Below are 11727 nucleotides of genomic sequence, written 5' to 3' on the forward strand. Positions count from 1 at the left end.
ACAGTTCAAGAATTTATGGATGTGTTTCCAGATAAATTATCAGATTACATGTAATATCCCAAAAATTTAGACAATGACCAAAATGAAAATTTTGAAAGTTTGATGGTCAAAGTAGAAAATTGGGAAAAATTTTAGGGAATTAAGTGATAATTTCCTAAAAAGAATTTTTATTCCATAAATAGATGGTTTACTCTTGAGAGTGGAGTTTTATAGAAATCATAGTTTTGGATTTGGAATTTTAGTAAAGAAAAACTAGAAAGGGTTAAAGCCGGTAAGGAAACTGGTATTTCAGATCGAATTGGAATTTTACAAAAATATGAAGGATGCTATAAAATGGTTGGAAATATTATTTTAATATTTTGGATCAGAGAAATTTGGTTTGGAAATGTGCAATTTTTCAGATTTACGAAACTGTGGAATTTAGTGACTAAAACGCAAGTTTTGAAAATTTCATGGCATTTTCATAAGTCAAAGTCAAATTAATTTATATTTGACTTTGTAATATGATAAGGATCAGATGGGTTGGTTTTATGGTGATTATGGAGATTCATTAATGGCAAAAATGGAAATTCTTATGGAATGGAATATTATGATATTATATTAAGCATGTTATAGATATAATTAATATTAGAATAACAATATTGGGGGAACATTTCAGCTTCTTCTTCATCCAAGATCGACACCCCCAAGCTTGCAAGGTAAGTATTCTTGTTTTAAATTTTGAAGCAATCTTGTTGAGAATTAGACTTGGGTGTGATTAGGAATAATATTCTACGTTCAATTCTCTACATTTTGACATGAATATTACTAGGGTTTCATGTTCAAGCTAATCTTGAGTTGATGAAGGGGATTTTGATTCTTGTGTTTTATGGGTTTTGAAGAGTTAAGTGATTTTAAAGAATTGATTGTAAGAATTGATGAAGAACCTAAGAATGAAGTTAAAGAAAACAGTTTGGATTTTGAATCTGGCAGTAGGATCGAAACTTCACCAGAAATTATATAAAAATAATTTGGAGGTTAATTTTATATATTGTGTTTATACATCGATCTAGTTTTGTTTAAAAGAAATGGGGATCAATTTCAAGGTGTGTAGAAAAATATATGAGTTTTTAACCAAGGAAAGGTCAGAAAAATCGGACATCAGATTCTGCAAAACAGATTATGCTGATCAACTTTGAAAATTCACAATATATTGTACAGAATGAATTAGAAGGAGTTCTTTATATGGATAGATTTGTATTCAAGTCTAGTGTTTAATGGAATAAACGGAATTAAATTCCAGTGTGTATATCAGTATAGAATACTGATTCTTTAAAGGTAGTACAAGTTGTCAGAATATGGAAATTTTAGAAAGTTTGGTGATTGTAATACAAATTTTCGAATTGTTGGGAGTGTTATTGTAATTATTCCTTTGTGTACTTGGTTGTTAATAATTTCAATACTGGAATTTTTGTATTGAAATTCTAAGTGATAAAATGGTGAATGACCATTTTGTGTAAATTGGAAAAGTTGATTCCAATGTTAAAGGAATTATTAAGAGATAAGTATTTTGATAGATAATGAGTTTCAAATATATTATGGAGTTATTATGGGACATGTTTATGTTAGTAAAATACTAACATATGTATCGTTATGAAATTGTGAATTATACAGATTATGATTGATTTGCGATTGAAGCAAGTCAAGTGGGTTTATTGTGGACAATAGTGAGGCACATATTTTGGGAATTATAAAGTGTCAAGGTGAGTGCAATACATGCATGGCATTATACATGGATGTTTTATACATCATCAGGAAGACTTGCGATAAGTCGGCCTTGTTTATGTTGACATGATATTTAAGTCATTTATCATATATTTGATATATTCTAAAAGAGTCAAAGGTTGAATATAAAATGCATTGATCATTGATTTTTGCATATGATGTTATCATGAATGTTATTTTGGGTATGAACTGCCCAATGTTAAAAATTGATAATATACTTTGCCATGGATGGATCGAATAAAATTGACTATATGCCCAAGTATGTTATTGAGGATCAGTGGTATTAATGGCATGCCATAGAGTCTAGCAGCTGCAATATTAGGTAGCACTAGAGTGTCTAGAGAAGGCACATAGTGCGGACCTTAGTGTCTAGTGAAGACATAGTACAAACACTACGTTGTAGTAGGTGGGTAAATCCCGACCTCAGCACTTAGGTGCAATATTTGACTCCTATATCGGGTTCCTCATACAGTTATACTATGGGCTATAAGTTATGGTTTATTGGTTAATAAATGGTAAGTATGCAAATAAGCTTACGAGCTTATGAATAATGGCAAGTATATTGATAAAATAAGCTTAGGAGCTTATGGAATTTTAAATGGTAAGAGATTTTATATTATTTTGATCATGGTAAAATATTGGATATGTTAGTAAAATGATTTTATGGAAATTTGATTTTTAACATTGAAATTCATGCATGAATTATATTGCACTGTATATTGTTTTAATTGCCTCACTAAGTTTATACTTAGCTTGTGATAATTTTCACGCGTAGGTAAAAAGCAAAGAATAAGAATAAAGAGTTCAGAACGACATCAAAGATCGAGAAGTATATTTCAATATCAGTAAGACATCCTAAGTTGTAATGTTAGTTTTATTAGTGACATGTAATTATAAATGTTTTATTTGTTTTGTTAAACATATTTGGAAACTAAATGGAATTTTGTTGAATTTATATGTATTTTTAAATGTTACTGTAGCAGTTACTGTAGCATTAACAGTAACCACAAATTAAGAGATTTTCCAGAATGATTTTGGGGTACTGATTCCCCCTACAGGGAACTGATTCTCCCACTATTCATCGACACTGTACAATGTTCACGGGTACTATTCACTATTCATTAAAACAATCTTTTGAATTAAATTAGTTTATAACGTAATATAAATTATATGATATGATATTTTTATAATATCAATTACAAATTAAGGAGTTAAAATTCTAAATCGAGTTTTGAAATGAAAATGGTTTTCGAAATGCGGGTGACATCTATAATCTGTATAGGTATAATTATACGGGTTATGGGTATTACATTAATTGGAATCAGAGATACAGGTTTAGCCGATTCTAGAACTAAACCGAGGTTGTTTTGAGTTAAAAAGTGTATACATGCCACTAGGATGTCAAAAGTTACTGATAGTTGTATATATACGGTGATGATGCTTATAGGGAGTAAAGTTACTCTTTACTATAGTATGATGATTCTGACTATGTTCAGGTGTTGGAATTAAAGACAAAGGTAAGAAATTCAAAATTGTTGAAAAGAAGGTCGAAATTGAAATCAACAAAAAGAGACCTGACACGACTTATGTAAAACACCTTAGAAGGGTGGATGTTGTTTTTCTCCAGTTTATGGAAGAAATTCCCAGTTTTTAATGAAGATTCTGAATTGGATGAATCGATTAAAAAAGTTTGAATGGATTACAATAAAAGTCGAATTGGATAAGGATCCAAGGGAGATTTCTGAATCTAGTGATGATTATGAGGTTTCTCCAAGTAAGCTTAAATAAGTGAGAAATATTTAAGCTAAGCATTAAATTGTTTAAAGCATTGTTGGTTTGAGTAAGAGGAATTGAGTAAGCGGTAAATATGATTTCCGTTAAAAGTTTACAGAAAGTTGAGTTATTAGTGAATCAAATGGTTATGAGTTGGATTGAGAATATTTATCAAGTCCATAAAGTTGGATAGAGTTACCTTGTGAAGATAAATATGTGAAAATGTGTTGTCTAACCATTTCATGTTGCAATGAATTATTGTATATATTGAGATGGATTCTCAAGAACTTGAAAAGTGTCAAGTTCATAATGATAAGAAAAAGAGTAAGTTTGTTTACTAGTGTGATTTTAGCATTAACTACTATGAAGTTTTTGCTACAAAAATTTATCAAGCTTTCTTAATGAAAGATGGGAACATTGAGACTTTCAGTTGAGATGGGAAATGTTTCAACTGTTTGGAAATATTAATTTGGATCTGGAAAAGTTATACATATTTCCTTAAGAATAAAATAAGGAATTTCAAAGTAGAAATATTCAATTCTACTTGGTATCCAGTGATGTTATAGCGGAAGACCCATAGGTCATGATCATGATGCAAGTGTTAGATGTACAAATAGTGAATGTCCGATAAAGATGCATGAGTTTATGTTATTGATGAATTCGATGAGATTATCATTAATGAGTTTTAGATCATTTTGATAATGACACTAGTAGAAAAAACCCCATATATGACACATATTTGCCTATCGTTGAAGCCACCGACATGAATTTAAGATGACGCGCAATTGTGCGTCATAAATTTATGACGCGCATTTATGACACGCATTTATGACACGAATTTATGACGCACATTTATGACTTACATTGCGCGTCATTGAAGCCCCCGTCATATATGAAGATGACACACATTTGTGTGTCATAAATTTATGACACGCATTTGTGACTTACATTGCGTGTCATTGAAGCCCCCATCATAAATGAAAATGACACACATTCGTTTGTCGTGATTGCATTTCGTGAATTATATATATATATATATATTTATATATTGTAGATTGACAAATAATCAAACTAAATCACATTTAATGCCTCGTAATACTAAATATATATATCATATTATATATAAGCAATACATTTGTATACAATATATTCACGCTACAAATAGTTTACAATAAACGATTAGTCAAAGAAAACAAAGAAAATACAACATTGAGAAAGAACATATAACCATTATATATATACAATAATGCACTTTGTTTCCACATACTTAGAGCTTTCAGCATCTGGATAAAAGCCACAGATATGTGCAAATAGGTAGTGTTGTCAAACCTATATTGACAACAAAAAAAATGAGGATGCTTAGAATATGCAAAAACAATAACAAAAAATTGTAAGCAAAATAAAACAAAGATGTCAAAATTTTGCACAACTAGTACATAATAAGCTCCATATCATATAAGCAATTTGCAGAACACATCACCATATGAAATGTTAACATCGGTCCTATATAAAACATGTACAATCCCAACTTACCATGAATATGGCGTGGCAAGATTAGTGCAAACAAAGCACAAAAAAGAAATGTCATACTGATATGTAGAGAAAATTGAAAAGCTACCTCATATCAAATACAACAACATAATGTTTTTAACTACTACTCTTATATGGAATCATCAAGAATATCCAGGGTGAGAGGAGAGGAGGGCTGCTAAGGTCTCTAATGCTAATTGCTAACCTACAACTATAGTTCAGACTATAGCATACCAACAGAAAAAAAAACTAAAGAAAGCGTGGGGGTTGTGATATACGTAGTACATATGAGCAAGCAGTGCAATCGGCAAAAATGTAATTGTTGCACAAAACATTTACTAAAGTACAACAGAAACTAAGGTTATGTGTCTCAGTTATTCCCAGGTCAGTGCCTAATGCTTTTCCCACTTCTTGTGCTGGAAACAAAGGGACCACACAATATCCTTGATAATCAAATATCAACACAACTGATGAACTAGATGATTTGGACTAAGGGGAAAGCACCAATAGTGAAAGGCAAAACCAGTCATACCAGAACTGCAAACCCTGCCTTGTGTAATTTGGGAGGACAAAATTTTGATCAACCAAAGACTAGTTCAACCTTCAACTTTATTTCAGATGCTGTCTGCAAAAGTTTAGAAGTCATTAGTGCACCTAAATTTAGCTACCATCTTTAACAATAGTTGTCTATAAGGTTTAGAAACATCAAGGTTGAGAGGGAAGAAAAAAATATCAACAAATGCCAATGGAAATAAGCAAGCAATAAAAAGAGGCTGCCATTTGTTTCATTTTCCATGCTCTCCTAAAAAAGAGAGAGATGAGCATATAGACTGAGACATGCAAATACAAAAAGCTCTGAACCAAATTTCAGAACACTTGTTTTGATTAAAAGATAACTTTGACCCCATAATTGTAAGAGTGACAATAGACTTATTTTTGAATAAACGTATATGCCTTTTTTCTGAGTAACTCCAACTACTTCAAGTTATTTCTGCAAGTTGAAAGACTGAGTGAGGTGACTAGAACATCGAATTACATCATTTGAAAGGAAAGGGCCACAACACATTACAGGCTAAAGCAAATGCATGATATCAGATCTAGAACTTTCCAAAAATCATACAAGAGTATACAATGTACCATCCTTTAAAATTTTTTTGGGCACAGCAGTTGGAATCAAGTTAGGGCATGTTACAAAGTAAAAGATTATATTATATATTGCACTATAACACATAACCCAAGCTTCAAAACACCCTTGAAAGGAATCAACTAGATTGAATCCCACTGAAGGATGCCGAAAGCTCTGGCAAGATTTATTCCGTACAACACTTAGGCAAAGTCTGGTACAAGGATGGGAATGAGTAACGATGAAAAATTTGGTAATCTAATGGTTAAGCTATGCAGAGTAAGAAAGTGGATATGAATCTTAACCATTTGATAACACCACTATAAACAAGTGTAGAACAACTAAAATACTTTTGTTCTGTCTCATGAAAGTTAGTTAAGACCGCCAGATGAGTAAATGTCACATGTTTACTGTCCCCAAAGCTTTGTTTTTCTAGTCACACAAGTTGGGTCTGACAATACTCTAATGAAAACCAACTAACCCTGTAAAGAATCTAATTCCACCATACAAGTAAGAAACTCATGCAAGCAAAGAAGCATACCGTTCAACTTCAAAGATAGATTTTGCACATTGTTCAGCAGGCTGGCTTATTTCCTTCACTGAATCGATCACATTTCTCTTTCTCTTCACCTTGCACGTCAGGAGTGCGTCTATTTTCTGCATCCCATCGGATACACAGCTACAATAAAAAAATAGATTCATAAACACACCGCATTGAAATTCACACCGAGCATATTTCTGATAGACAAGGAATGCAGAAACAAGGTCATTACAAACCTTAAAGCTAAAAGCGGCCGAGGATTGCCACAACTTTGTTTCAAAATAGAAAGTTTCATGGATTGTGCCAAGTACAAAGCTACATCCAAGCCAGGGGCATAAAGCATTACAACTTTCGAAATCAATGGTTTATTCTGCAAACAATATAAAATAAGAACGTCTTCTTATATAACTTATAAAAACCCAAACAATCAAAGACTTTGTTCCACACATTAATAAGGAAACCAAGTATAAAGTTCAATACATAAAATTATACTATTTATATACGTTAATAAAAACCCAGGAAGGCATGAATCCATCGGCAAGAACCCAAGTAACAAGACCTTGAACATCCTGGTACCAAAACAAAAAAAGACCAAAACTTCAACTACGTTTCTTTTTCTTTTCTTTTGACATAAAGTCGATTTCTAGAAACTTACTTGCAAATTCAAAGTATTGTTAGCTTCTGGCGTCTTGAAAACAAGTTCTGGTTTTGCTTGCAAAGGAAAGGCTTTAAGTTTCATCACATTCCCCCATTATACTAAAACATATCAATATAATCCCTATAGAAAATATAAAAAGAAAGAGCCAAAAAAAGTGTACTTGAGGTCCATAAATATCAAAATAATTAGATCTTTCCTTTGAAAACTCTTCCGAATCCTCCTTCCCCAAGCAAATTAGTTTCCCTGAAATTCCTTGTTACTGTTGCTAACTCCGGAATGTGAAACTACATGCCCATTGCCTTTGGACCCATGTCCCTAATCATTTCCTTTCTTATGCTCTGTTACCAAAATTTTGAACAAACTAATGATCAAATCCACTGGGAAAGAAGAAAGTTTCCCGAGAAATTTGGTGTTAGAATACTTAGCATTACCTTCTAGAATTGCCTTTCTTCTCGTAGCCCAGGAAACTGGTTAAAAAAATGAAGAAAGATTTTACAGATAAGCAAGATTGTACGGAAAAGTAATGAGAAAAAGGGAAATGAAAAGGAAAACTGAGGAATCAGCAGAATGGAGAGAAGTGGTTCGACTTCCATTGTCAATGTCGATCCTTGAATCTTTAGAACGAGGATTAAAGCAAGGGAAATAACTCATCTTCTTTTTGCTTATCTCCACAATGTTGCGGTTTTCTCCAAGCAAAGTCAAGACACCAAAGAATTTCCAGTAATTCGTTGAAATACCATCAAATTAAAAAGACGAGAAAGAGTACTGACCCCTTTGAAGCGAGCGAATTGGTCCTCCTTAGGTGATTTTGGGTGCTTTCGTTTAGATTTCGGAGGTTTAGGGTTTAGGGAAAAAGCATTCTCCATATGATCTCTCAATATTGTGTTTCTTGGTAACATGAATGCAAAAGTGTGAACTGATGATTGAGGGGGAAGAAGCGGGAAAGAATTAAAATTATTGGGGGAAAAAATTAAAAGACGACTTTTACAGATGACATACAAATAAAAGTGTACTCCATGTTTTTGCAAATTTTTTGGATTATGACTATTAAATATGACACACATTATTGTAAGTCATAAATCGTTCAGATTTTAAGAAACATGACATTTTTTTATGACACACATATTTTGCAAGTCATAAATTATCGTGTGTCCTCGTCCGTGTGTCATTAAAGGTATATTTTCTTGTAGTGTGAGTTGGTTGTCTCTGGATTGAGGTTGGGTTAATGGTCGCAAGAAGAAATTAATTTAGAAAAATGTGAAGAAGTTAATAATTTTAATGATTGATGAAAAAGTGAAATTGTCACTAAAGTGATATCAACAATGGTTATGATTAAGATGATGTAAAAAGGATGCATAGCTTTTCTTGTTAAGGTGATAGATACTCAAGTATCTGAAATAAGACCATGAGATAGGGGATGCATTAGACCTAGTATTTCACCTTGGGGTGAATCGGTGTTGATTGTGAAAAAGAAATAAGAAAAAAATATAGGTGCGATTATGCATAAATTAGCGATAGTTAAACAGAGTAACTATCAAGAATAAATATCCTATTTTGAGGATTTATGACTTGTTTTGATCAGCTTAAAAGGAGCAGCAATGTTCTCTAAAAAATTATATTCGAATGGTATATCATCAGTTAAATATTAAAGAGGAAGATGTTTCAAAGATAGTTTTCAGAACACGATATAGACACTACGAGTTCGTAGTAATGTCGTTTGGTTTGAAAAATGCTCAGACATCATTCATGGATTTGATGAATCAAGTATTTCAATTTTAATAGGATTAATTTGAGGTGGTTTATATTGATGAAATTCTGGTATATTTGAAGACCAAGAAAGAGCATGATGTTTATTTTCGTACTATGCTCGAGATACTTAAGGATAAAAAGTTATATGCTAAACTGTCAAAGTGTGAGTTTTGGCTATCAGAAGTTGAATTTCTTAGTCATGTTGTTTTGGCATATGGCATAAGAGTAAAAAAATATTTCACTTGAAAAAAAATGCGAGACTAAAGATTTTGAAGTCAAGTATGATATGTGTATATTTTATCGAGGAAAAATTTGTATTCCTCATAATGATGAGTTGAAGAAAGATATTTTTTCTCAAGTATATTATGGTCCACTGACTATGCATTCAGGTGGGAAAAAATGTATCAAGATGTAAAAAGTCATTTTGGTGGCCAGGTATGAAAAGAAATATTACTGAGTTTGTTGCTACATGTTTGACATGTCAAAAAGTAAAAGTTGAGAATAAAGAACTTCGTAATTGTTGCAACTGATTATTATTCCAGAGTGGGAATAGTAAATATTCACTATGGATTTTGTTACAGGGTTACCTTTGACATCAGAAAAAAAAGATTCCATTTGGGTAATAGTGACCATTTAATTAAATCGGCACATTTCATTTCGATGCAAATGGACTATGCATTGGATAAATATGCAGAGTTATATATATCAAAGAGATAGTTCAGCTACATGGAATATTAATATCAATTATATTAGACAGGTATCCAAGGTGCTCTTTAAGATTATGGAAATATTTGCATAAAGTTTTGGGTATTTGATTGAATTTCAGTACAATCTTTCATTCATAGACTGATGATAAGTCAGAAAGTGCTATTCATATATTATAAGATACGCTGAGTGCATGTGTGATTGATTCCAATGAATCATGGGAAAAGAAAAGTATTTGATTTTAGTAGATTTTTTCTACAATGACAGTTATCAATTGAGTAACAAGATGTCTCCGTATGAGGTTTTATATGGGAGAAAATGTCGAACACCATTGAATGAGTTCAAGTTAAAAGATCAAAATCTTGTTAGCTCAGATTTATTGAAAGAGATTGATGATAAAGTAAAGATAATTCAAGATAATATCAAGATATCATTTGATTGACAAAAGTCTTAGGCAGACTTGAAGTGAAAAGAGATTAAATTTTATGAAGGTGATAAATTTTTCTTAAAGTATCGCATTGGAAAAAACAAATTGCGCTCAAAACGCAAAGGGAAATTAAATGCAAGATCCATTGGATCTATGAGATATTTAAAAGAGTTAGACTGATGGCTTATCAGTTAACGTTAACTCTGGAGGTAATTGAGAACCAGAGTTGGACAAAGTACACAATGTTTTTCATGTGTCGATAGTTAGAAAGTATTGATTAGATCTTTCATATGTCATTGCATTAAATGAAATTAAGATCTGACCAGATTTGATTATAAAGAAGAACCAATTTGGATATTAGTTCGAGAAATCAAAGAACTACATAGCATGACGATTCCTCTAGTCAAAGTGATTTAGAAAAATCATAATGTATAGGACGTTACTTAGGATAGAGAGGATGATATGAAAATGTGTAGATATTTTTAAATCAAATTGAAGAATTGGATTAAACAAGTTCAAAATATAATGATTTGCATGATCTTTACAAAATTCTCAAAGTAAAGAGGAAAAATTCAAAAAGTTGGCAGAAGAGGTTTTTGCATAAGACGAGAGTATGTCTTACCAGTTCGTACAACCCTAAATTAGGGTTATGAATCTACAATGGAAAGTGCAATCCTCATAAAAGAGGAGTTAGTGTTTTCATAGAAAGTTTTGAAATTCGAGGACGAATTTTCTTAAGGAGAGGATAATTGTAATGCCCCAAAAATTTAGACAATGACCAAAATGAAAATTTTGAAAGTTTGATGGTCAAAGTAGAAAATTGGGAAAAAGTTTAGGGAATTAAGTGATAATTTCCTAAAAAGAATTTTTATTCCATAAATAGATGGTTTACTCTTGAGAGTGGAGTTTTATAGAAATCATAGTTTTGGATTTGGAATTTTAGTAAAGAAAAACTAGAAAGGGTTAAAGCCGATAAGGAAACTGGTATTTCAGATCGAATTGGAATTTTACAAAAATATGAAGGATGCTATAAAATGGTTGGAAATATTATTTTAATATTTTGGATCAGAGAAATTTGGTTTGGAAATGTGCAATTTTTCAGATTTACGAAACTGTGGAATTTAGTGACTAAAACGCAAGTTTTGAAAATTTCATGGCATTTTAATAAGTCAAAGTCAAATTAATTTATATTTGACTTTTTAATATGATAAGGATCAGATGGGTTGGTTTTATGGTGATTATGGAGATTCATTAAGGGCAAAATTGGAAATTCTTATGGAATGGAATATTATGATATTATATTAAGCATGTGATAGATATAATTAATATTGGGGGAACATTTCAGCTTCTTCTTCATCCAAGATCGACACCCCCAAGCTTGCAAGGTAAGTATTATTGTTTTAAATTTTGAAGCAATCTTGTTGAGAATTAGACTTGGGTGTGATTAGGAATAATAT

General features: G+C 31.6%; 1 long non-coding RNA gene across 1 annotated transcript; it reads right to left on the bottom strand.

Moving 5' to 3' along the window:
- Window positions 1-6740: 6740 nt before the first annotated feature.
- LOC120205770 lies at window positions 6741-7410 on the bottom strand. Its single transcript, XR_005524051.1, has 3 exons — window positions 7387-7410; window positions 7235-7300; window positions 6741-6869 (listed from the first exon to the last, which is right to left on the bottom strand). It is a non-coding gene; the product is annotated as an uncharacterized LOC120205770 (long non-coding RNA).
- Window positions 7411-11727: the final 4317 nt, after the last annotated feature.

Source organism: Hibiscus syriacus, unplaced genomic scaffold, assembly GCF_006381635.1.
Source record: "Hibiscus syriacus cultivar Baekdansim isolate YM2019G1 unplaced genomic scaffold, ASM638163v2 tig00013040_pilon, whole genome shotgun sequence".
Lineage (NCBI taxonomy): Eukaryota > Viridiplantae > Streptophyta > Magnoliopsida > Malvales > Malvaceae > Hibiscus > Hibiscus syriacus.